The sequence below is a fragment of the Corylus avellana genome, chromosome 4, assembly GCF_965113065.1.
Source record: "Corylus avellana chromosome 4, dhCorAvel1.hap1.2, whole genome shotgun sequence".
In the NCBI taxonomy this organism is placed as follows: Eukaryota; Viridiplantae; Streptophyta; class Magnoliopsida; order Fagales; family Betulaceae; genus Corylus; species Corylus avellana.
The window spans coordinates 24,201,718-24,225,852 of NC_142493.1; the positions used below are offsets into that span (position 1 = coordinate 24,201,718).

At 37.4% G+C, this 24,135-nt stretch overlaps 1 long non-coding RNA gene and 1 pseudogene across 1 annotated transcript; both read left to right on the plus strand.

The window, feature by feature from the left end:
* The first annotated feature begins 6,697 nt into the window (after nt 1-6,697).
* LOC132176944 (protein SIEVE ELEMENT OCCLUSION B-like) overlaps nt 6,698-24,135 on the plus strand; it is a 48,037-nt pseudogene continuing 30,599 nt past the window's right edge.
* LOC132171984 (uncharacterized) lies at nt 10,983-12,953 on the plus strand. Its single transcript, XR_015911917.1, has 4 exons — nt 10,983-11,152; nt 11,289-11,357; nt 11,888-11,965; nt 12,719-12,953. It is a non-coding gene; the product is annotated as an uncharacterized LOC132171984 (long non-coding RNA).

The window sequence follows — 24,135 nt, forward strand, 5'->3', positions numbered from 1 at the left end:
TCCGCATTGGCTGCAAAGGTTGCTGCTCTTTGGTGCTTTGGCATTTTGAGCTCTTTAACTTTAACCCACTAGTACTGTAACCTCTCTTCAAGCAAAGAATGCTTGGAAAAAGAGGCAAGAAAACCAACTCATATTATCATATAAGCACCTCGTTCTTTCTCTAGACTGCAGTAACCAGTCTCTTTCTTTTTATCATACTATCAGAGAATATGTTCTTTGGACACTAATACGTATACGTATCGCTCTCTTTCCCCCCACCAAGCTTTTTTTATTTTTTTATTTAACATGTTCACACATGGGGAGCGGAAGGCAGATTTGAATCAGTGACTTCTGTTTCATGAGGCGTAATCTCCTGACGATTGAGCTACCACTTGAAGAAAAAGTTAACAATAGTAACCACCAATTGAACTACCCATTAGAATATGGGCATTTTGAGCTACCTCTTGGGAGATTTGAATCAGTAACCACCTTGGTGTATACGTACCACTCTCTTTCCCCCACCAATCTTTAGCTAAATAGGTTCTTACAAGATCTTTTTAAGCAAGAAAAACATAGTCAAGGGTCCCTCCGAAACTTATTTTTCATTGGCAGATGATTTCCACACAGAAAAAATAAAATAAATTAAAGAGCTTATCCCTTTATATGGATAAATTAAAGACTAAAGAAAGAGTATATCTCTAATGTTTGTAAAGATATCTTGTTGTCTCTATTTATGATTAAAGTATCAATTATTGTCCTCAATGGGTAACTTAATCGACTAGAAATTAAGCCTCGTGAAGCGAAAGTTACTAGTTCGAATCTCCCTCTTCCTCCCATTGTATGGACATGTAAAAAAAAAAGAAAAAAATATCAATTATTGTTGCTATCTACAAGTGATTCACATCACTTCTTACATGTTTTTTCTTCTTCCTTCCAGCTTTTTGTAAGATTGTGGTATTCTATGTAGTTTAGTGATCAACAAAACATGTTGAGTCTCATATTCAAGCAATTGATGTTTTAGATTTATCGCATTGGATCTATAAAATTCTTCCAAAATTTTTTACTAAAGACCCTTTAAAACTCTGATCCAGAAACCCTCGATTTTGTCATTATTAGAGTCAAACTCTGGTCCAGAAACCCTTAAAATTAAAAGATTCATATGTCATTATTAGAGTCAAACCCATAATCTATATTAAATAAGATATAGATGAGTTTTACACTCAAATTAAAGAACTTTTTGATAAAAAGTTGATAGAAGAAACTAACATTTTTTTTTAGTCCAACTTTTATGCTAAGAAATGATAGCTAGTCACGAAGTCAAAAGAGAAAACAGCTCGTATGGTAATCAACTATAAGAAGCTTAATAAACAATTAGAATTTAATAAATATTTTATTTCTTAGAAAGATCTTTTGGTTAATCAAACCAAATGGACTGTAAGTGAGGATTTTGGAAAACACAATTAACAAAAGAATCTAAAACTTTCACAGCTTTTAGTACTCTTAGAGGATATTACCATTAACAAGCAGCTGGTAAATATTAATTTGTGGGAAGGAATCCATGAATCATGAACAAGGAGATTGGATTACTATAGCCAAAAAGGCTACAAAAGCTCCTAACGAGTACTTAATCAAGATGTCCATTGTATTTGTTAGTTCTTGTGTTGGCTTAATTCAGTGCCAAAATGCAGATGCTACTGTTTACGGGCTCAAACACTGATATAGAATGCTCAGAATCCAATCTCCACCGTTCATAATGTAGATTCATGTGTTATGAACGTCCCTGCAAAATTTCAGCTCAATCGGACCACAAACACCCATCAATCGGAGCTGTTGATCAAGACTGGACAGGCCGGGTCCGGACCGCAATTCCCCGGGTCCGGACCTCATTTCCCCGGGTCCGGACCTCATTTCCAGAAACTAAAATCTTGCTCCGCGAAGCCGTGTCCGGACCGCCCATTAACATGTCCGGACACGCCGTAAGTTTTAGGCCCAAAAACATGATTTTAAGTGGGTTAGGTCTAGGGTTTTGTCGGGGGTATATATACATCATTATAGAAGAGAGAAGCACGAATTTTCACCCCCAGAGAGTTCGTCGGAGGCTGTGCTAAGAGAGATCATATGTGGTGAGCGTTAAAGTGAATCTCTTAGAGTTTTAATTATTCATTTGATAAATCTACGGTTGAGAAGTCTATCGGAAGGGTCCGGTAAAGGAGAATCACGTTGAAGAAGATTGTGAGCGCGGAGACGAGTTGTAGGCTTGTCGATCTTACAGAGTCAAGGTCTTGCAAAGGGTTGTAAGTGTTCCTAGTGTCTGTAATCTCTAGATAATCTTTTGATAGTGATTTCCTGGGTTTGGCTGCCCCGGAGAGGTTTTACTTTTAGAACGTTTTCTAAAAGGTTTCCTCTTCGTAACCAAAATATCTGTGTCTGCCTTTTTATTGCTTTATATATTTTGGGTGATTGAATTGTTTATTGCTTCATAATATTAATTCCGCATAAATTGTGATAAACAAGTTTTTGGAGTCGGCATAGCGTTTTTCAATTGGTATCATAGCGGGTTCACTTCGTGAAGGATTAAACTCCTGAGTGTAGATCATTGACTTCCTTTTGCCATGAATACCTCTCAGTTTAGTTTCATTAAGTCTGATGATGAGATTGATGTTCAAGAGTTGTTTAATGATTTTAAAGTAGTGTTCAAAGCCTATAACAAGGTTTCCAGTAAACTTAAAAATGCTATGAATGATAAAGAGTTATTGGCTAATGAATTGTCTGAATCACATGTCCTAATTGACTCTTTGAAATCTGATAAAGAATCTTTGGCGAATGATTTGTCTAAATCACATATCTTGATTGATTCTTTGAAATCTGAGATTTCGGTGCTTGTTGAAAGGTCTTTATCACTTGAGAATGAATTGAATGTTTCTAAGGAACTCTCACGAAATTTCTCTAGTGATAATTTGAAAAGTTTTCTTTGTACTGAAGAATTTGTTCCTAACAAGCCTAGTATGGTTGTTGATAATGCTGGTGCATCTACTTCACGTGCTTCTAATGAGTCCTTGAATGCTGAGCCTGTGAATGTTAAAGAAGCCAAGGTTAATTTTTCTAAGACTCCTTTAGTTAAACAAACTCAAGGTAAGTTTGTTCCTACATGCCATCATTGTGGGATTGTTGGTCACATTAGACCAAATTGTTGGAAATTCAAAGCTGCTCCTAAGAAAGAAAATCATGCAGCTGCTCCGACTCTCCATGGTAAGAAAGGTAAGAAAATTTATGTTGAGCATCATACATCTTATCCTAAGCCTAGAGCCATGCATCCTCGTAGAAAATTACCTTCTAAAAGGTTTGTGCCCACTTGTCATCATTGTGGAAAGGTTGGTCATATTCGACCAAATTGTTTTGATTTGAAATCCCATAAGCATAAAAGTGAAAATTCTTATTATAGGAAAGAAAGTGAGGATTTAGTCATAATGATGAGAGAAGTGCTATCTAGGCTAGATAAGTTTGAGCAAAGTCATAAGTCTAGACCTAAGATTTCTCAAGTGTGGGTTAGGAAGGATGATACCATTCACCCATTGAGGGGGAGTGGTAGTGATCTCACCTAAAGTTAGGTGAGTCAATAATATGCCTAGGATTGATTATTTTGCTTATTTTTTAATATCCTAGAGCATGTTGTTTTTTTAATTTAATTTAATTTAATTTAATTTTTTATTTTTTGTTGTTACACTTTTTGTGTGAAGAGTGTATACATGGTTGTTTTGAGATTCTTGTTTTGAGGCAAATTCATAAAGGATTTTTCAAGAAATTCATATATCATGATCTTTGAAAAGCTTATAGATGAGATGTTGTGTGCGGACCACCAAGATTTTTGTCTACTTGCTAATCAAATGTTCAGGAATGTGTAATGTCTTGTGAAGACCTAGAAGTAGTTATTAAACCAAATCGTTATTTTTTAGTGGGACCTATAAGATGTGATGAAAGTTTAATGCTAAAGGACATTCATGTCTTGCCTGTTGTAATCTCAATTCAAGCATGTTGTTTTGTTTTGCATTGCATTTTTCTTTGTTTTGCATTTGTTTTTCTTTTGTGTACATTTCTTTTATGAAAAATTTCAAAAAGACAAAAATATGTTACTTTGATTGTTTCCTTTTCTTTCTTTTGTCTTATGCACCTAGATAGTCCATTAATTTCTCATGTTGCTTTTTATGGGTTTAATTCCTTACATCTTGGAATGTTCTTAATATGCATGAGATGAAAATTTGTGTCAATGGACTTGTTTTTGTGGTTACCTAAAGCCTGAGCTTATGTGGTACATTTTGCCTATGCTTTATCTTTTGTGTACAGTTAAGCTTAAATTAAGGTTTTGTTTCACTTTATTTGTGAGGTCTGTTAGGTAACCATATGAGGTTTTTGACTAGTCATATTTTTCAAATTGACCATATGCTAGTTGAACCTAGGGCTTAAAAATTCCTGCTTTCTCTTTTGTGATAAACACCAAAAGTTTAAGGACACTTTCTCAAAGAGAAAAATAAACAAAATAGTGAAACAAATAAAATCAAAAAATCATATTCCAAAAGGAATTTATTTCACTGTGTCAAACTTGTGCAAAATGTTTTACAAAGAGAAATGTATAGGATGAGAGTGGCTAGGCCCTAATATGATAAGGTTTGACTTTTGATTTGATATACTTGTCAAAACCTCATGGTGGTGAAACTTTCTCCTCATTTTGTAAATTGAAAATTTTTCTCTTTGGATGGCTTACCCACACACCACACAAGCATAGGTTGAATGGAACATTTTCTTGGCTTGGGTTAAGCAGTATGAGTTTCTAGCCATTTCTAGTCTCATGTATATTTTGCATATTTGAAGCATGTTTGGATATTCATTGTGCAATACATGAGTCATTGATGTGTTATCATATGTGTTCATTTAACTTTTAAGGGGGAGAAACATGCTTTGCATTTCCAGTTTCCTGTTGTTAATTGAGTCATACATTGAGGGGGAGTTTTGCTAATGTTTCTTTATGATCACGCATTCTACGTCATTTTTTTATCATGAGTTTTATTTATGTCTTCTTGTTCCACATATGCCTTGATGTATTTTGTGAAGTGTTTCAGGAAACATGAAGACCTTTTCTCATTCTGTGACAAAAAGGGGGAGTAAATATGGGGAGATGATGGGATTGGCTCGACATTTTGGTTTTGTCACTGAATTGCCAAAGGGGGAGTTTGTTAGTTCTTGTGTTGGCTTAATTCAGTGCCAAAATGCAGATGCTACTGTTTACGGGCTCAAACACTGATATATAATGCTCAGAATCCAATCTCCACCGTTCATAATGTAGATTCATGTGTTATGAACGTCCCTGCAAAATTTCAGCTCAATCGGACCACAAACGCCCATCAATCGGAGCTGTTGATCAAGACTGGACAGGCCGGGTCCGGACCGCAATTCCCCGGGTCCGGACCTCATTTCCCCGGGTCCGGACCTCATTTCCAGAAACTAAAATCTTGCTCCGCGAAGCCGTGTCCGGACCGCCCATTAACATGTCCGGACACGCCGTAAGTTTTAGGCCCAAAAACATGATTTTAAGTGGGTTAGGTCTAGGGTTTTGTCGGGGGTATATATACATCATTATAGAAGAGAGAAGCACGAATTTTCACCCCCAGAGAGTTCGTCGGAGGCTGTGCTAAGAGAGATCATATGTGGTGAGCGTTAAAGTGAATCTCTTAGAGTTTTAATTATTCCTTTGATAAATCTACGGTTGAGAAGTCTATCGGAAGGGTCCGGTAAAGGAGAATCACGTTGAAGAAGATTGTGAGCGCGGAGACGAGTTGTAGGCTTGTCGATCTTACAGAGTCAAGGTCTTGCAAAGGGTTGTAAGTGTTCCTAGTGTCTGTAATCTCTAGATAATCTTTTGATAGTGATTTCCTGGGTTTGGCTGCCCCGGAGAGGTTTTACTTTTAGAACGTTTTCTAAAAAGTTTCCTCTTCGTAACCAAAATATCTGTGTCTGCCTTTTTATTGCTTTATATATTTTGGGTGATTGAATTGTTTATTGCTTCATAATATTAATTCCGCATAAATTGTGATAAACAAGTTTTTGGAGTCGGCATAGCGTTTTTCAGTATTTAAAGGATTCCAACAAAAAATCTATAGGCTCTGAAACTTGTTACATAAAACGCTAAGAGAACTTTTACTATAAGACACTCAAACTTATTTGTCATTCAATGATCTCTTCAAAAGTTGCTTACACTTTTTATAAAAACGTATTAAATAAAAAGATAAGAAAAAGATAAATGACGAGACAATCTTAAACCAACACTTCGATCAATACTCGTTAAAAAATAAGAAAAAATAAAAATCCAAGGATTATAAGTCCGGATTGTCACCTTAAAATTTTGAGATAATTTTGTGATAAAAATATAATATATATAGCAGAACTCAAAGAAAAAGTATATTTTGTTTTTTGTAAAGATAACGTGTTGTACAAAATATGTTGTTATTTACTTATGATTGAAGTAAAGTCTCCAATAAGCTGGCAGATTCCCACAAGAATGTGCAGAAACAAGGGAGAGACATATCCAAGAGAAATCATGTAAAGGCAGAATGCACGTACGTTGAAATTGTTATGGCTATAAATAGAATAGGGCAGAAGAAGAAGCCAACTTCTCTGTTCTTCCCCAAAGGGGCCAAGAGTTTCTAAATAGCCTCTGATCAACAATATGTCTGAAAATAAGATGGTGCCAGTTACCGTACACAAAGCCGTTAAGGGTAAGCTGAGCGTGTTCACCATGTCTGACGAGTAGATCATGACCCAAATTTATGCAACTCATGTCCATGCTGACGAAAAGTTTGATGCCGACTTTCTTTTCATTGTCGCCGAAAACATTCTTAAGCGAGCCACCCAGATTGTTGACAATATTGTCGTGCTGGTATATATATATATATATGTTTCTACCATGCATTATAAGATCATTTTTTTCTTTTAGGATTCACTATAATATTGTCATAACACTTTTTAGATAAAAAAAAAAAAAAAACACTCAGCGTTTTGAAAATGGCAAAGAGGTGAGTATTAAGAATTTAAGATTTGAACACGTTTATTATAGAAGAGAACTTGGAGGAAAATGCTTTTTTATTTTTTTTATTTTTTATTTTTTATTTTCAATAAATTTCTCCATATATTATTATAGGGTGCTCCGTTACAGTAAGAGAACTTGGAGGAATTATTAGATCCACTACAAGCAATCTGGTCTTTAGCGACCAAACAAATAGCGAGTCGCCGCTATTGATGGGTCATTAGCGGCGACTTTCGCTAATGACACATCAATAGCAGCGACTTTTGAGTCGCCGCTAATAGTGGACGCTTAAAACAAAAAAAAAAAAATTATTTAGCAGCTACAACAATAGCGGCGACCAAAAGTCGCCGCTACTAACCATCATTAGCGGCGACTCCAATGGGTTGCCGCTATTAAGAAACAATAGCGGCGACAGGGGTCGCCGCTAATAATACTCCAAACAGCGGCGACCCAAAAGTCGCCGCTGATGAGTGTCAACAGCGGCGACTATTAGGAGTCGCCGCTAATGTGTAGTCAATAGCGGCGACTTTACGGTCGCCACTATTGACATAAGAAAAAATTTTAAAAAATAATTAAAAAAATTCAATAGCGGCGACCATGAAGTCGCCGCTATTAATGGGTCATTAGCGGCGACCTTTTGAGTTGCCGCTAATGACCCCTTAATAGCGGCAACTCCTAGGTCGCCACTATTGACACGGGAAAAAGTAATTAAAAATTAAGCAGCGGCGACCCTAAAGTTGCCGCTGATGAGTGTCAACAGCGGCCACTCTCAAGAGTCGCCGCTAATGAGTAGTCAATAGCGGCGACTTTGAAGTTGCCGCTATTGACATAACAAAAAATTTAAAAAAATAATTAAAAAACTCAATAGCGGCGACCATGGAGTCACTGCTATTAATGGGTCATTAGCGGCGACCTTTTGAGTCGCCGCTAATGACCCCTCAATAGCGGCGACTCTGGGGTCGCCGCTATTAACAGGTGAAAAAGTAATTAAAAATTAAGCAGCGGCGACCCTAAAGTCGCCGCTGATGAGTGTCAACAGCGGCCACTCTCAAGAGTCGCCGCTAATGAGTAGTCAATAGTGGCGACTTTGCAGTCGCCGCTATTGACATAAGAAAAAATTTTAAAAGATAATTAAAAAACTCAATAGCGGCGACCTCATTAATGGGTCATTAGCGGCGACTAAAGAAAGTCGCCGCTAATGACCCATTAATAGTGGTGACTTTGTAGTGGCCGCTATTTACCCCTGGAAAATATATATATATATATATATATATATATATATATTGGGGCGATGCTATTAACCCTACATATATAATAGAAAAAATTATTTACCAAAAATTCACCTCCAATAATTTGTCATTATTTCTTTTATATTAATTATTGGTGAATTTTTTTTCTATTTTCTATTCTTATTTTATATAAAAAATCAATATTTATTTTTTTCTTTTAAAGAAAACAAATTCTCCTATTAATTATTATTGAAGTTTTCTATTTCTTATTCTTATTTTAATGTTTGATCGAACAATCGACCGATCTTGGTGAATTAATTCGATTGATTGTGATAGGATCAAATAATTGATCAAACATCTGATCGATCCAGGTGAATTAGTTCGATTGATCGTGATATGATCAAATGATCGATCAAACATCGATCCTAATGAATTAGTTCGATTGATAGTGATGGGATCAAATGTTTGATCGAGCATCCAATCAATCTTGGTGAATTAGTTCGATTGATCGTGATAAGAACAAATTATTGATCGAACATCCGATTGATTCTAATGAATTAGTTCGATTGATCGTGATAGGATCAAATGTTCGGTCAAACATCCGATCGATCTAAATGAATTAGTTCGATTGATCGTAATATGTTTAAATGATCGATCAAACATCCGATCGATCCTAATGAATTAGTTCGATTGATCGCGATAGGATCAAATGTTCGATCAAACATCTGATCGATCCTAATGAATTAGTTTGATTGATCTTGATAGAATCAAATGTTCGATCAATCTTACTGAATTAGTTCGATTGATCTTGATAGAATCAAATGTTCGATCAATCTTACTAAATTAATTCGATTGATCTTGATATGATCAAATTATCGATCAAACATCCGATTGATCCTACTGAATTAATTCGATTGATCGTGATAGGATCAAATGATTGATCAAACATCCGATCGCTGCTAATGAATTAGTTAGATTGATCGTGATAGGATCAAATGATTGATCAGACATTCGATCGCTCCTAATGAATTAGTTAGATTGATCATGATAGGATAAAATGATCGCTCAAACATCCGATCGATCTAGGTAAATTAGTTCGATTGATCGTGATAGGATCAAACGATCGATCCTAAGGAATTAGTTCGATTGATCGTGATAGGATCAAATGATTGGTCAAACATCTGATCGATCCTTGTGAATTAGTTTGATTGATTGTGATAAGATCAAATGATCGATTAAACATCTGATCGATCCTTGTGAATTAGTTCGATTGATCGTGATAAGATCAAATGATCGATTAAACATCCGATCGATCATAATGAATTAATTCGATTGATCGTGATAGGATTAAATGTTCGATCAAACATCCGATCGATCCTAGTGAATTAGTTTGATTGATCGTGATATGATCAATTGATAGATCAAACTGGATACAATTGATGGTTCAATCGAATATTCAATTGAACTGTAAGCTTTTTATATTATCTTAGTGTCTTAGTTATATTGATCTTGTATTATCTTTGGATTTTGTATTATTTTATAATTAATTATAAGATAAATATCAACTTAATGATCTTTATCATAAAAATTTATTAAACGGAAATTTTTAGTTAATATTATAATAATAAAAACATATTACAAGAGAAAAATTAAAAAAACAAACATCCGATCGATCCTAGTGAATTAGTTCGATTGATCGTGATATGATCAATTGATAGATCAAACTGGATACAATTGAAGGTTCAATGGAACATTCAATTGAACTGTAAGCTTTTTATATTATCTTAGTGCCTTAGGGTGCGTTTGGGAGTGCGTTTTTAAAAAAATAATCTGCGATTTTAAACCAAATCGCAATTTTATGGTATTTGGGATTGCGATTTTAAAAACGCAAATTTTAAAATCGCAAAAAAATCTGCGATTTCCATAAGCTGATTAGAGGGTGCTTATTTGAAAAAGTGCGAATTTAAAATAAAATCACGATTTCTATTAAAAAGATATTTGGCGCAATAGTTACCTTTTTTAGAACGGGAATGAAAAAAATACTAAGAATATCCACCTAAAATATATTAAAACCCTTCTTTTCTCTTTTTTTTTTTTTTTTTTATCTTCATCCTTTCTGTCTTGTTCATCCTTATTGGTAATTTGGTCATGAAACCGCAATTATATGCTAATATTATCCAAACACTCAATTGATAAAAAAAAGTACTTTTTAGTATGTTTTACCAAACGCTTGTGCGATTTTAAAAAGTGGTGATTTTAAAAACACAATTTTTAAAAACGCAATTTTTAAAATCGCACTTTTTGAAATCGCACTCCCAAACGGACCCTTAGTTATATTGATCTTGTATTATCTTTGGATTTTATATTATTTTATAATTAATTATAAGATAAATATCAACTTAATGATCTTTATCATAAAAAATTATTAAACGGAAATTTTTAGTTAATCTTATAATAATAAAAACTTATGACAAGAGAATTTTTTTTTTTTTTAAAAAAAACAGAAATAAATAAATAAAAATTAAAAAATTGTAAGTATAATTTTTTTTTTTAAAAAAAAAAACCCCAAATAGTGGCGACATATGGGGAGGCCGCTATTTGAGATCAATAGCGGCGACCTATGGTTGCCGCTATTGATTGGGCAAAATAAAATTAGCGCCAATCTCTGAAATTGGCGCTAATTTCTGAAATTTTGAGTCCATTTTTTATGTTTTCTGTAAATTTCAAACCATTTTGTTTGACCCAAATCCCTAACCCGTAACCCCAAAGTCCCACCCCCCTCATCACTCTCTCACTCTCACTCTCTCTCTCTCTCTCACTCCGACGCCGCGCACGTTTCTCTCTCCGGCAGTATTTCACAAGGTATCTGGTGAGCAACTGCAATTTAAACTGACCGGCAAGATTTTGGCCAACATAAATCAAGCTTCCCTGAATGAGTTTGTCATTGGGTTGGATTATTTTTTTTTCCAGAAATTGAAACTTGTTTCTCTGTTGATAATTTGCAGGTTCGACTGTCGTTTTCACAGTGCGGGGCAGCTCTCCACATGCCTCCCCCTTATTCAATTGTTATTCAGGTAAGATGATGAACATTCTGCTTGCTAATAATTTATTTAAACTGATTATTAAGAATAAAGACAAAATTTTGCTTCTTATATGGGGTTTGTTATTGAACTTAATTAATGTTGGTTAATGTAAACACAGGAGTCAGAAAAGGGTTGGGACTTTTTTAAAATTTTCAATAAAAATGGCATAATAGTATTTCCATGTTGTTTTTGCTATTTATTTGAGGAAAAAAATTGATAGCAGTCTTAGATTTAAAATGTGCATAAACCCAATTTACAAAATCCAAAAAAGCACAAGAGGGGTTTTGGAATATTTTCCATTAATTTTTATTGATTTAGTTTGGTTTATCTTCTATATCTGCTTGAAAGCTTCGCTTCCTCTTAAACTAAACTAAGCTTTGAATTTGTTTTGTTTTAACACTCCCGGAATTGTGTATGCTTCATTAAATCTAAAGCATTTTGCATTGAAGAACTATTTATGAATTTCTGTTTTGCAGCTTATGTATGTCATTTTCTGGTCGCTTGTTTTTCTTATGCTGCAGGTAATATGAGCTTATACATTGGCATAAGAACCCTGAAGATCTAAAGAACAGGCATTTCTAATATCCTTACAAATAGATGTAGGTTATTTCTTTCTAATATCCTTTCTGCTGGGGATCGATCAGAAAGTTAGAAATATGCCAATTACCACTATAGTACTAGAAGTTCTAATTTAGATGCTCTACTTGTCCAAACAGCCAAATGATACTATACAGGCTATTTTATTGCTAATTTCTACCATTCATTTAAACCATCATACCATATGGCATCTTCAGTTTTCTTCCACCTTCATGGCGGTCACTGTATGCAATTCCATGCTTGTAGCTTTCTGAATGCATGAAGAGAAACTCTATGTTAACTCGATTTGGGGAGTGTTTTTTGTTTGACAAAGTTTCCTAATGTGAAAACTATATTTGTGTTTTGGTTGTTTGTTAATGTTTTTGTTTGGAGAAGGGAAAACAAAAATTTTAACAAATAGAGCCATGATTTTAGAGCACAACAACCTAAATCTTTTGTTTGCGTTATTGGGGTGGCCATACTATTTCCATAGTCGTGAAGGTGGTTCGACTATTCTCAAAATATGAGGGTGGCCGAACCACCTCAAAGGCCGTTTGGTGGTTCGAACACCCATTCTGCATTTTTATACCATGTAGGGCAATGTATAACTCTGCATTTTTAATATGGACAGGATTACCATCTTTTTATTTATTTCTTTATTAGTTTTCCCTAATCTTTGTCTTTCTGTGAATATGTGGTTCTTTATATATCTCTTTCCTCTTCCTTTTTTTTAAAAAAAAAAAAAAAAAAAAAAAATTCTGTGTATATAATTGCAGATACCATCTTTGGATCTCGTGCATCTTCTGGCAGGAACCTTCTTCAAGCTAGAAAAGGTTTGACTTACTATGCATTGCTGGGTTTGACTTGCTATGCATTGCTGTGAGTGTGAGATCTGATAGCTCAAAGTTTCAAACATTGGTTTTATGCCCATTCTTTCAAGTTTTCAATTAGGTCTAGTTGGATGATAAAGATGCATCAAATTTGTTATATTGTGTGGCGTGCTAGCTGATTTATTTCTAGAGGCTTATAGATTTGCATTTTCAGGCATTGCCCTTTGTAACCATTACTACTAATTTTTGCCTTTCAGATTCCCTTCCTATTATTATTACCCTTTTTTTTGTGGGTTTTGAGGATTTTCTTTTTTGTTTTTAGTAAAAAGCATTACGGAAATGGTATTGAGAAATTAATTGAATTAAAGCCTAGCGACTAAGGTTTTGACTTTGTGCATGATTATACTGAGTTTAATTAGTCATATCTCTGATCCATTCAGGCCATATGGCCATGGGTTGTCTATATACCCATATGATGATAGAATAGCCAACTGGTTTCTGATGTGCATATATCTAATTCCTCTATAGCCAACCAAAAATTCTGCAAAGAGCCCTTGCTTTGTTACTTGATGAGAGGTGCCGTATTTGATGGAGAACATTGCTATGGAAGTTCATTTGTTTGCAATCTTTTGAATGTTTTTGTTTTCTCTTCTCAAAAGAATAGTTATTTCAAACCTATTGTCACTCACTTGTTGGTGGAAGTACTGTGAATTGTAGTGAGCGGGAGGCTTGCATGGAGTTATAAGGATGAGTAGAATGTGAATTGGAGTGTTTGGTTTTTGATTATATTTGTTTGTTGGTTTGCGTTTGTGACCTCATTAATCATATAAGTTTGTGTTTGTGTTTGATTGTGGTAATTAAGGCCGAGAATCTTTTTTTTGTCTTAAGTTATTTGTTTCAGGAAAAAAGAATTGCTTTTAGTCTTAGTTAATTCTTTTTATTTTTTATTTTTTTTATTTTTGTTTTAGTTTGTTCATGTGATTGTTTGTTTCAGATCAGTGAGCTAGACCCAGCTTATAGTTAGATCTAACAACTAGTTTGACACCCCAAGAAGCGATTGTGTGTTGTTTGTTTGCTAGCTTTGTGATGAAAACTGGTATGAGGTGTCTGTCTTTTATGAGCTTTTTACTTGTTTTTTTTTACATGTATATTAGATTCCCTTTTGTCTTTCTTTCTCGGCCAAAGATTTCTCTCAACTTCTGTAAAGGTTGTAGAGATGTTCCACCGTTATGTGAGTTGCTCTTATTTTTATAAGAATTTGCAAGCATGTAAATAGCAAATACTAGAAGCATTTGAATAAAAGATAGTGTTATTCCTTTGCTTGATGAGATGAAGTCCTTTATTTTTTTTTTGACATAGTTTGTGCTCATAGTTTTTTTTTTGGGTGGTTTAGTTTGATTGACTTGGCATGAGTTTACTTTTGATTATAACTTTATATTGTCCGGACGTCCCCAACATGTCATTATTTTGTGTTATTGTTTCCCTCTTTCCCTTTTTGTTTCATGATAAGAAGTGAATCTTTGAATCCACTTGTCCTTCCATATGCAATGCTTGCACCAACTTGTTTTAATGGTTTAGCTATTATTCCTTTGCTTGATGAGATGAAGTCTTTTATTTTTTTTTGGACATAGTTTGTTCATAGGTGAGGACTAACCCTTCAATATATGTAAGGTTTGTTGCTCTTAGGGTCCACAATTCAAAGGCAAGCCTTGGATTGGGTGGTTTAGTTTGATTGACTTGGCATGAGTTTACTTTTGATTATAACCTTATTGACCGGACATCCCCAACATGTCATTATTTTGTGTTATTGTTTCTCTCTTTCACTTTTTGTTTCATGATAAGAAGTGAATCCTTGAATCCACTTGTCCTTCCATATGCAATGCTTGCACCAACTTGTTTTAATGGTTTAGCTATTATTCCTTTGCTTGATGAGATGAAGTCCTTTATTTTTTTTTGGACATAGTTTGTGCTCATAGGTGAGGACTCAAACCCTTCAATATATGTAAGGTTTGTTGCTCTTAGGGTCCACAATTCAAAGGCAAGCCTTGGATTGGGTGGTTTAATTTGATTGACTAGGCATGAGTTTACTTTTGATTATAACCTTATTGTCCGGACGTCCCCAACATGTCATTATTTTGTGTTATTGTTTCCCTCACTTTTTGTTTCATGATAAGAAGTGAATCCTTGAATCCACTTGTCCTTTCATATATATGCAATGCTTGCACCAATTAACTTTAGTTATCTCTAGTGATTTGACTATAAATAGGCTTGATGTAATTCTCGTAACTGCTATATAACAACATTTATTATAAGCAGGTTTTTTTTTTTTTTTTTTTTTTTGAGGTCACCGCTAATGATTTTTTTTCCTTACGATTATCAATAGCGGCGACCAAGATGTCGCCGCTACTGTCCATCAATAGCGGCGACCTTCTACTGACTGTCAATAGTGGCGACCTTATAGTCGACGCTATTGATTGTCAATAGTGGCGACTTTATGGTCGCCGCTACTGTCCATCAATAGTGGCGACTTTTTTGTCGCCGCTATTTAAAAACATCAGTAGCGGCGACAAGAATGTCGCCGCTATTGACCATCATCAGCGGCGACAAACGGCCCATTTTAACTTTTTTTTTGCGGCAACAAGAAAAAGTCATTAGCGGCGACCCCAAATGTCGCCGCTATTGATCATCAGTGGCGGATTAATACCAGCAACTGAATAGCGGCCAAGGGTCACCGCGATTGATCAATAGCGGCGACATTTTGCTCATTAGCGGCGACTTTGGGTCGCCGCTAATGAGCAAATTTCTTGTAGTGATCTTGTGTTGTGAAATGAAAAAAAGGGTGATTTCTCGCTAGCCCAGCCCTAGAGGAGAAGTATTAGTTTCTCATGATCTCGTGAGATTAGTGAGTGGATTTAATTTTGTCAACGATTTCAAACAATGGCGGATGACCTCTCAAATCTCTGGGCAAAATTATCTTTGTCTGAGGGAGAGGATGCCGAGGTTGAGATCCAAGCAGTGGATGTGACAAAGGTGGTTAGGCGTGGATTATCATGCATAGTGGGGAAATTGATGTCGGAGAGAGTAGTGAGTAAGGAGACCATCAAAACCACGCTCAAGCGTTGGTGGCGTTTAACCGGGGCTATGACTTTCAAAGTTTTAAGAGGGAATTTATTCCTGATCGAATTTGAATATGCAAACGACAAGAAGCGAGTCTTAGAAGGAAGACCATGGGTATTTGAAGGAAACCTTTTTCTGGTGGAAGATTTCAATGGCCAGTCTTCGCCCTCAGAAATCAGCTTTGATAAAGCTGCTTTCTGGGTATGAATGTTGAAGCTTTCGTTGGCATGTATGAGCAGAGAAGTAGGGATCAAAATCGGAGCCTCAGTTGGGATTGTTGAGGAAGTCGATACTGATGGAGATGGGATTGGATGGGGAGAATTCTTACGAGTGAAGATTTTGATTGATTTATATAAACCTCTCTCCAGTGGTCGGATGATGAAATATGACGGGAAATCACATTTGATTGGTTTTCAATATGAACAGTTACCAAAATTCTGCTTCCATTGTGGTGTAATCTGTCATGGGCCAGAAGGGTGTCTGAAGAGGAAAACAATGAAAAATCAGGAGGACCTAACTCAATTCGGGCCATGGATGCGAGCGCAATCCCCAACCAGGAGCGGCGATCGCATTCAGGACCGGTATGCAGGAAGATTCCCGCAGCAGGAGGAAGAAGAAAGACCAAGAAGGGCTGAACAGGTGAGTCGCAAAAGTCGGGGCCAGAAACGGGGAGGGGAGGAGTCCGGTGAGGGCGACGATGATGGCAAGCAAAATCGGGAAAGTAATAAATGCAATCCCACAGAATATGCACGCAATTATGATGACGGGAATTGGGGGGGAGAAACGCAGGGATTTTTTCAAACAAAAGCCAGACAGGTATGGAAAGCAATAAAGTGGGAGTTATGAAAGAACATTTTGAATTTCAATCCACTAAAACACCGGCGCAAGGAAAACTGTCTCAAAAAGGAAAAAATCAAGATGCCATCAAGGGACACATGCTGGCAGATTTATCTTCTTATAGCAACCAACGCTTGACAGCTAAGGGTACGTGGCAGGCTAGGAATGACATGCAATCCAAAAATCAATCCCAATAGGATGTGGGCCTTGAAGATGTATTCAATAAGGCTGGGAGCCCATTCACTGGCTTGGTTTTAACGGAGGTTGAAAACTCTATCAAGGTAGCCAAGGAGGGGAGATTGTCGGGAAAGGAGAAGAATATTAGTGGCCTAGAAGGGACTCTAGCACCATGGAAAAGGAAAACAGAGATGCGATGGTGACAACTAATGACATCCTAAGCACTCCTGAAACCATTTGTAAAAAACGGGTAGTTGGAGATGGAGAAAAGACTATAGGGAATGCAACAAAGGTATGCTCCGGGATTATTGATGGTGACTCTTATGACGGTTTGGGGTTGGCGGTGGCTGATGACCAGCCTCGCCAACCGCTATGAATATATTAAGCTGGAACTATCGGGGGCTTGGGAACCCCCGAACAGTTCATGACTTTTGCCGCATGGTGAAAGAAAAGTGCCCAAACCTAGTCTTTTTAATGGAGACTAAATTGTGGAAACCAAAATTGGAGATTATACGTTTGAAGGTGGGTTTTACAAACATGTTTGTAGTTGATTGTGTGGGGAGAAGTGGGGGCCTGGCTTTATTTTGGGAGGAAGGATGGGAGGTGGAGGTCCAAAACTATAGTCATAGACACATAAATGCTATAGTTCATGACCAACATCTAGCTTTAGAATGGAAGTTTACCGGTTTTTACGGCAACCCGGACCAGACAAAAAGAAATGAAGCCTGGGAACTATTGAAGCATTTGGCTCATTTTGCCTCGGACCCGTGGTTAGTTATCGGTGATTTTAATGAAGTTTTGACAATGTCTGAAAAACTTGGGGGAAACACAAGACAACGACACCTCATGGAAGCGTTCCGACAAACGATAGAGGTTTGTGGATTGACTGACTTGGGCTATAATGGCCCAAAATTCACGTGGAGCAACTGTCAAAAGGGAACGACACTCATTAAGGAGAGACTTGACCGAGGGCTTTGTAATTTAGCATGGAGGGATTTTTTTCCAGACTCGCAACTCTCTGTGGGTGTGGCAGTAAGTTCAGACCATACTCCTTTGGTGCTAAACCTAAGTGGGGCTGTTATAAAAGCTAGAAGAGGCCCACGGTTTTTCTATGATGCAAGCTGGGCAGTGGACACAGAGTGCAGGGAGATCATAAAAAATTCGTGGACAGAAGAGGTGCGGCCTACTTTGGATTGGGAAAGTCTTTCTTCAAAGGTGGGACATTGCATGGCGAATGTTCTTCATTGGAGGAGGGAAACCAAAAACAAAAAATGTGTGTCTATTGCTACTCTGCAGAAAAAACTTTTAATACTACAAACCAGGGAAGATGGCTTGGCTGAAGAAGAAATAAAAAAAAATTCAGGTGGACCTTCAAATGTTATTGGACAAGGAGGAGCTTTGGTGGCGACAAAGGGCGAAGGAGGAATGGCTCAAGTTTGGAGATCGCAATACTAAGTATTTTCATGCTTGCGCCAATTTCAAAAAAAGGCAAAATCATGTGAGGAGGATCACGGATGAAGCGGGACTGACCTAGGAGACAGAGGAGGCTGTAGGGGAGCTTTTGTAGACTATTTCACGCAGCTGTTCACTCAGGGTCCAATCGGCGATTACAGCCCTTGCATTCAGCCCATTGCTGGCTGGGTTACTCATAACATGAATGAGGAGTTGCTGCAGAATTTCACAGCAGTGGAGGTTCAAGAAGCCCTATTTCAAATGGCGTCTTTAAAAGCGCCGGGACCGGATGGACTAAACGCATGTTTTTTCCAACAAAATTGGTCCACCATGGGGGAGGAGGTATGTGGAGTTTTACTTGGTATTCTTAATTCTGGTATTTTGCCCCAAGCTATGAATTTAACCCATGTAGCTCTTATACCAAAGACTAAGAACCCAAAGTATGTCACGGAATTTAGGCCGATTAGCTTATGTAATGTCTTATATAAAATCATTTCAAAAGTGCTAGCAAATCGGCTTAAAAAAAATTTACCCATGATTATTGACCCCACGCAAAGTGCTTTTATTCCGAGACGTTTAATCACGGATAATGTGCTAGCAGCTTATGAAACGCTACACACGATGCATTTGGGGATGAGGGGAAAAAAGAGTTTTATGGCCGTTAAGCTCGACATGAGCAAGGCTTATGATAGGGTGGAGTGGGGTTTTTTGGAAGCCGTAATGGAGCGGATGGGGTTTGATGGGAGATGGATTTCCTTGATAATGATGTGTGTGAAGACGGTGAAACATTCGATATTGGTGAATGGGAACCCTTGTGTCCTTATCACCCCATCCTGGGGTCTCCGCCAAGGTGACCCTATATCACCTTACCTGTTTCTTCTTTGTGTAGAAGCTCTGAGTGCTATGCTGACCCAAGCCAATACGGAGGGAAGGTTGACAGGGGTTCCTACATCGAAAAAGGGGCCGGCACTTAGTCACTTCTTTTTCGCCGATGACAGTTTACTGTTTTGCAGGGCCAACTTATCTCAATGGAATTATCTGACATCCATTTTACAAAAGTATGAGGAGGCGTCGGGGCAAAAGATGAACACAAATAAGACGGCCATATTCTTTAGTAGAAATACATCAAATGAAGACAAGCAACACATCCAAGAGATAGCGGGGATCTCGACAAATCAGCGCTATGACACCTATTTGGGGCTGCCCGCCTTGGTGGGAAGATCTCGAACCGGTGCTTTTAAATGTATTAAAGAAAGGGTGTGGAAGCGTCTCCAGGATTGGAAACTCAAGTTCTTGTCCCAGGCCAAAAAGGAAATTCTCCTAAAAGTCGTGATACAAGCCATACCCACTTTTTGTATGGGTGTGTTCCGACTTCCGAAGGTGCTTTGTAAGGAGATTAATTCCCTCATGATGAAGTTCTTTTGGGGCCATCAAGAAAATGAGAGAAAAATCCATTGGATGAGTTGGAGTAAGATGGGCTTTTCTAAAAATCAAGGAGGTTTGGGTTTCCGTGATCTTGTTTGTTTCAACAAAGCCCTTTTGGCAAAACAGATTTGGCGCCTTTGGAAAACACCGGACAGTTTAATTGCAAGGATATTGAAGGCCAAGTACTACCCAACATGTACGGTTCTTGAAGCTTCTTTAGGAAACCGGCCTTCCTTAGCATGGCGGAGTATCCAGGGCGCTAGTGATCTTGTCAAAGATGGCTTACTATGGAGAGTTGGAAATGGCAAATCAGTTCATATATGGAAGGATAGGTGGCTGCCTAGACCTACCATATACACGGTGATCTCTCTTCCTTCAATACTTGACCCAAATGCAACGGTTAGCCAACTCATTGATGTAGACACAAAATGGTGGGATTCTGCATTATTGGAAAGGTTATTCTCTCGGGAGGAATCCATTTCTATACTTTCGGTACCTATTAGCACCACGGACCAAGAAGACAAGCTTATATGGAGAGGAACGGCAAAAGGGCTTTTTTCGGTTAAAAGTGCCTACCGCCTGGAAAAAGAGAGAGAAATTGCCTCTTAGGCAGAAAGTTCCTCTCGAGTCCGTTTTAGTGATGTATGGAGATCCATTTGGCGACAAAGAATACCAAGTACGGAGAAACACTTCCTCTGGCGAGCCTGTCATGACATTTTGCCCACAAAAGCAAATATGGGGGCCAAGAAGGTGACTATGGATACTTATTGCCCAGTTTGTGAAAGTGCGGAGGAAACCACTTACCATGTGTTATGGCAATGCCCTACGGCCGGGGACATCTGGAGTGCTGGGTGTACAAAATTCCAGAAAAGCTATTTTGAAGGGCCGTCTTTCCTACAGGTGGTGGAGGGGATGTTGAAGAGCTGGGACCAAATGGAATTTGCTCAGTTTGCAAACATTGCTTGGCGTATCTGGCTTAGGCGAAATGAGGTGATTCACGGTGGTGATTTTCTCCATCCCAATATTTTAGTCCAGCAAGCCACACAGGCAGTGACTCTGTTTCATCTGGTGCGGGATGAGGTGGTACCGTAGGAGGTTGTTTGCGAGACTTCTAATCACTGTAATTGGAAAAATCCTCCAATTGGGTGGTTTAAGGCCAACTGGGACGCCGAGGTTAATCAACACTTAGGGCGTGTGGGCCTAGGGGTTGTCATACGGGATCATCAAGGCAAACTGTGGGCGGCAAGAAGCATGACTGGTCGGGGTTTTTTGGACCCAACATCAGTAGAAACTCTGGCAGCCACTATGGCGGTTCAGTTGTGCACTGAGATGGGGATGAAGCAGGTCCAACTAGAGGATGATGCGAAGGTGGTTGTGGATGCAGTGAATTCCTTGCTGCCTGATGAGAGTGCCACGGGACACCTCACTGAAGACTTGCGTATAGCTCTACACTCCTTCTCGTCCTAGGAGCTGGGGTATGTTCGGAGGGAAGGTAATAAAGTGGCTCACATACTTGCAAGTTTGGCTTTGCAAAATGAGATGGACAGGGTGTGGTTTTATGAACCCTCGGATTGTATACGTGAAACTCTGCATGCAGAGGTTTTAGCCCTGCAGTGTAATGACTTGAATTCTCAATGAAAACGCAATATTTCTTTTTTTTTTTAAAAAAAAAAAGAACTTGGAGGAAAAGGCGCCCAAAGCCACCTTTAGCGCCCCACTGTGCACACTCAAGCAACTTTCCTACGAGGTACTAACAAAAAATAGCAATTTTTTTTTTTTTTTTGGTGTTGATTTTGGCATAAATTAGGAATAAGATGAATGTGATTATTTTATAGATACATTAGCGTTTTCCATGATAACAAATATATGTGCATTAATTAATGTTAGATGGCATGCCAAACACCTGGGGAAGTAATTGCTCACAGAACATGTACAACAATGTTAATACTTTACAAACTTTCAAGCTACTCATGGGATGCCAAGGCAGTGATGATGCTTGCTGCTTTTGCTTTTGAATATGGGGATTTCAGGCTCCTTGCTCAACTTCCTTCATCGGACCAACTCGCCAAATTAGTGGGAATCTTGAAACGGGCACCAGATATCTCAAAGCTTTCAGGCCTTCAGAAATACAAAAAAGCGATTGTTGAACTTAACAACCTCATCAAGGACACTTTGAAAGTCATCGAGTCCATGTTTGAGTTGGAGAAACTATCTACCTATGATACAAAGGATGTACCAGAATTAGCAATTGCCATGAGCCATATCCCAATAGATGTCTACTGGGCTATCATTACCATTATTGCTTGCACAACTCAGATGTGCTGTGTGACTAGCGATGGGTGAGTTCTTGTCTTTGACATGTGCTATGTATGTTTAGACGTCACTAATTATGGTATATAAGATAAAACAATCACAAAAGAAAGATTTACGTGATGCCAAAAAAAGTAAAAGAAAATACAAGCTTTTCTTTTGTATAAGGATAAACCATATAGGTTTGTTTTTCTCTCTCACAGTCTGGCTTCTAAATGGGGTGGAAAAATAAAATAGTTGACACAATATTTGTTAGGAAATTAATCTTATTCCCAAGACCCGTGAGATGCGAAAAATAAGAAGAATGTGGAACAATCACACACGACACAAAGATTTAAGTGGTTCGGTTTAACAAGCCTACATCCACTGGCGGAGACGACCCGAAGAAAATTCACTATCAAAAGATGAGTACAAGAAAGTAATAGGGCAAGAAAACCACTCAAACCCAAAGCCTCAAATACACCCAATTCTCACTTTGCCCAAAGGAGAATAATAACAAAAGGGAAAAAACACTCTCTCTTTCTTGCTCTCACTTTTCTCTCTATTGTTGGCACACCAAAACACAAAGCAATTTTACTTTGATTTGCTCTTACTACCTATGGCCAGCACCACCTCTTATATAGAAGGCAAAGTCGGTGCTTTTTTCTCCTCTTACAACTAGGACTTGGATTCTATGTAGTATAAGGAAAAGCAAACCTTTCATTCTTAGAGAAGGACAAAACCTTGGGGCCCACACAAAACTTGATAGGTCAAGGCACACGTTCTCAACAATCTCCCACTTGACTTGAATCTCACCAAGTCGCAACATAGTGAATCTCCTTCGGATGTCTCATCCACCTATCTTCAAGCTCGAAGACCAATTGAAGTTGCGCACAACTTCAGTTTCTCAATAATCACACCTTTTGTGTAACGCCCTAGATAATTATTAAGTTTATTGTTAATATGATAAATTGCACATGAGATGATTTAGAATAATAGATATAATAATAATAATATTTGTGAGATAATAATATAATAGCAATATTATTTAATGATGATATACTTATGTAATGTAAGTTTAAAGTGATAAAGAGATTAACTAATGATAATATTAGTGTGATAGTAAGTCCTAGTGTGGTAAATAATTATATGTATGGGTAAATTGTAATTGGAATAAATGGTAAGGGTGAAATATGAATTATAGATAATTGGGGCTTTAAAAATAGAAAGAGAGTTTTTTTTAAAAAAGAAAATTTGCAAAAAGCAAGCTTTATGTTGTGGGGCTCACGTGCAGCAGCCCACCCCCCATCATTTCTTTCTTTCCTTCTTTCTTTCTTTCTCCCTCACCTCCCATTTTATGCACACACACAGCCCCCCTCTTTTTCCCCATTCTCCCTTTGTCTCACACTTTCTCCTTCTCACACACACACGCGGCCTAGTTTGAGAGAGAGAGAACTGCAGTTTGAGAGAGAGAGAGAGAGTGAGTGAGGTACTGCAGGCTGTGAGAAAGAAAGAGAAAGAAGAAGGAGAAGAAGGAAGAAGAAAAAGAAAAGAAAAGGAAAGTGACGAATTTGAAGGGGATTTTGGCCATGGGTGCTTGAGAGGTAAAAGCTTTAGTCTTTCCTTGTAATTTTTGTGTTACCCATGAGATTAGAAGCTAGAAATTGTATGGATTTGTGGGGCTTTGATTTGGGTCCGAAAATTAGGGTTCTTGAAAGGAATTTTGGGGATTTTGTTATATGGTTGAATCTTTAGTTTATCTTTAAGATTTTGTTCTACCCATTGAATATCAAGCTTGAAAGCATGTTTATTTGGGGAATTTCTAATTAGGTCCAAAAATTGGAAAATTTTAATTAGAAGCCTAATTCCTAAAATTAGCTTGGGGTTTTTGTGTGTAGTGGAATGCTATACATTATTCAAGTTTTTGGTTATTTTATTAATGGGTTGAAACTCCAATTTTACTTATTGGTAAAATATGGACATAACCCTAATTTTATATGATTTGAATTAATTTGGGGCTTTAGGTATATGAACAATAGCAATGTTGTTTCATTGGGTTAATTACA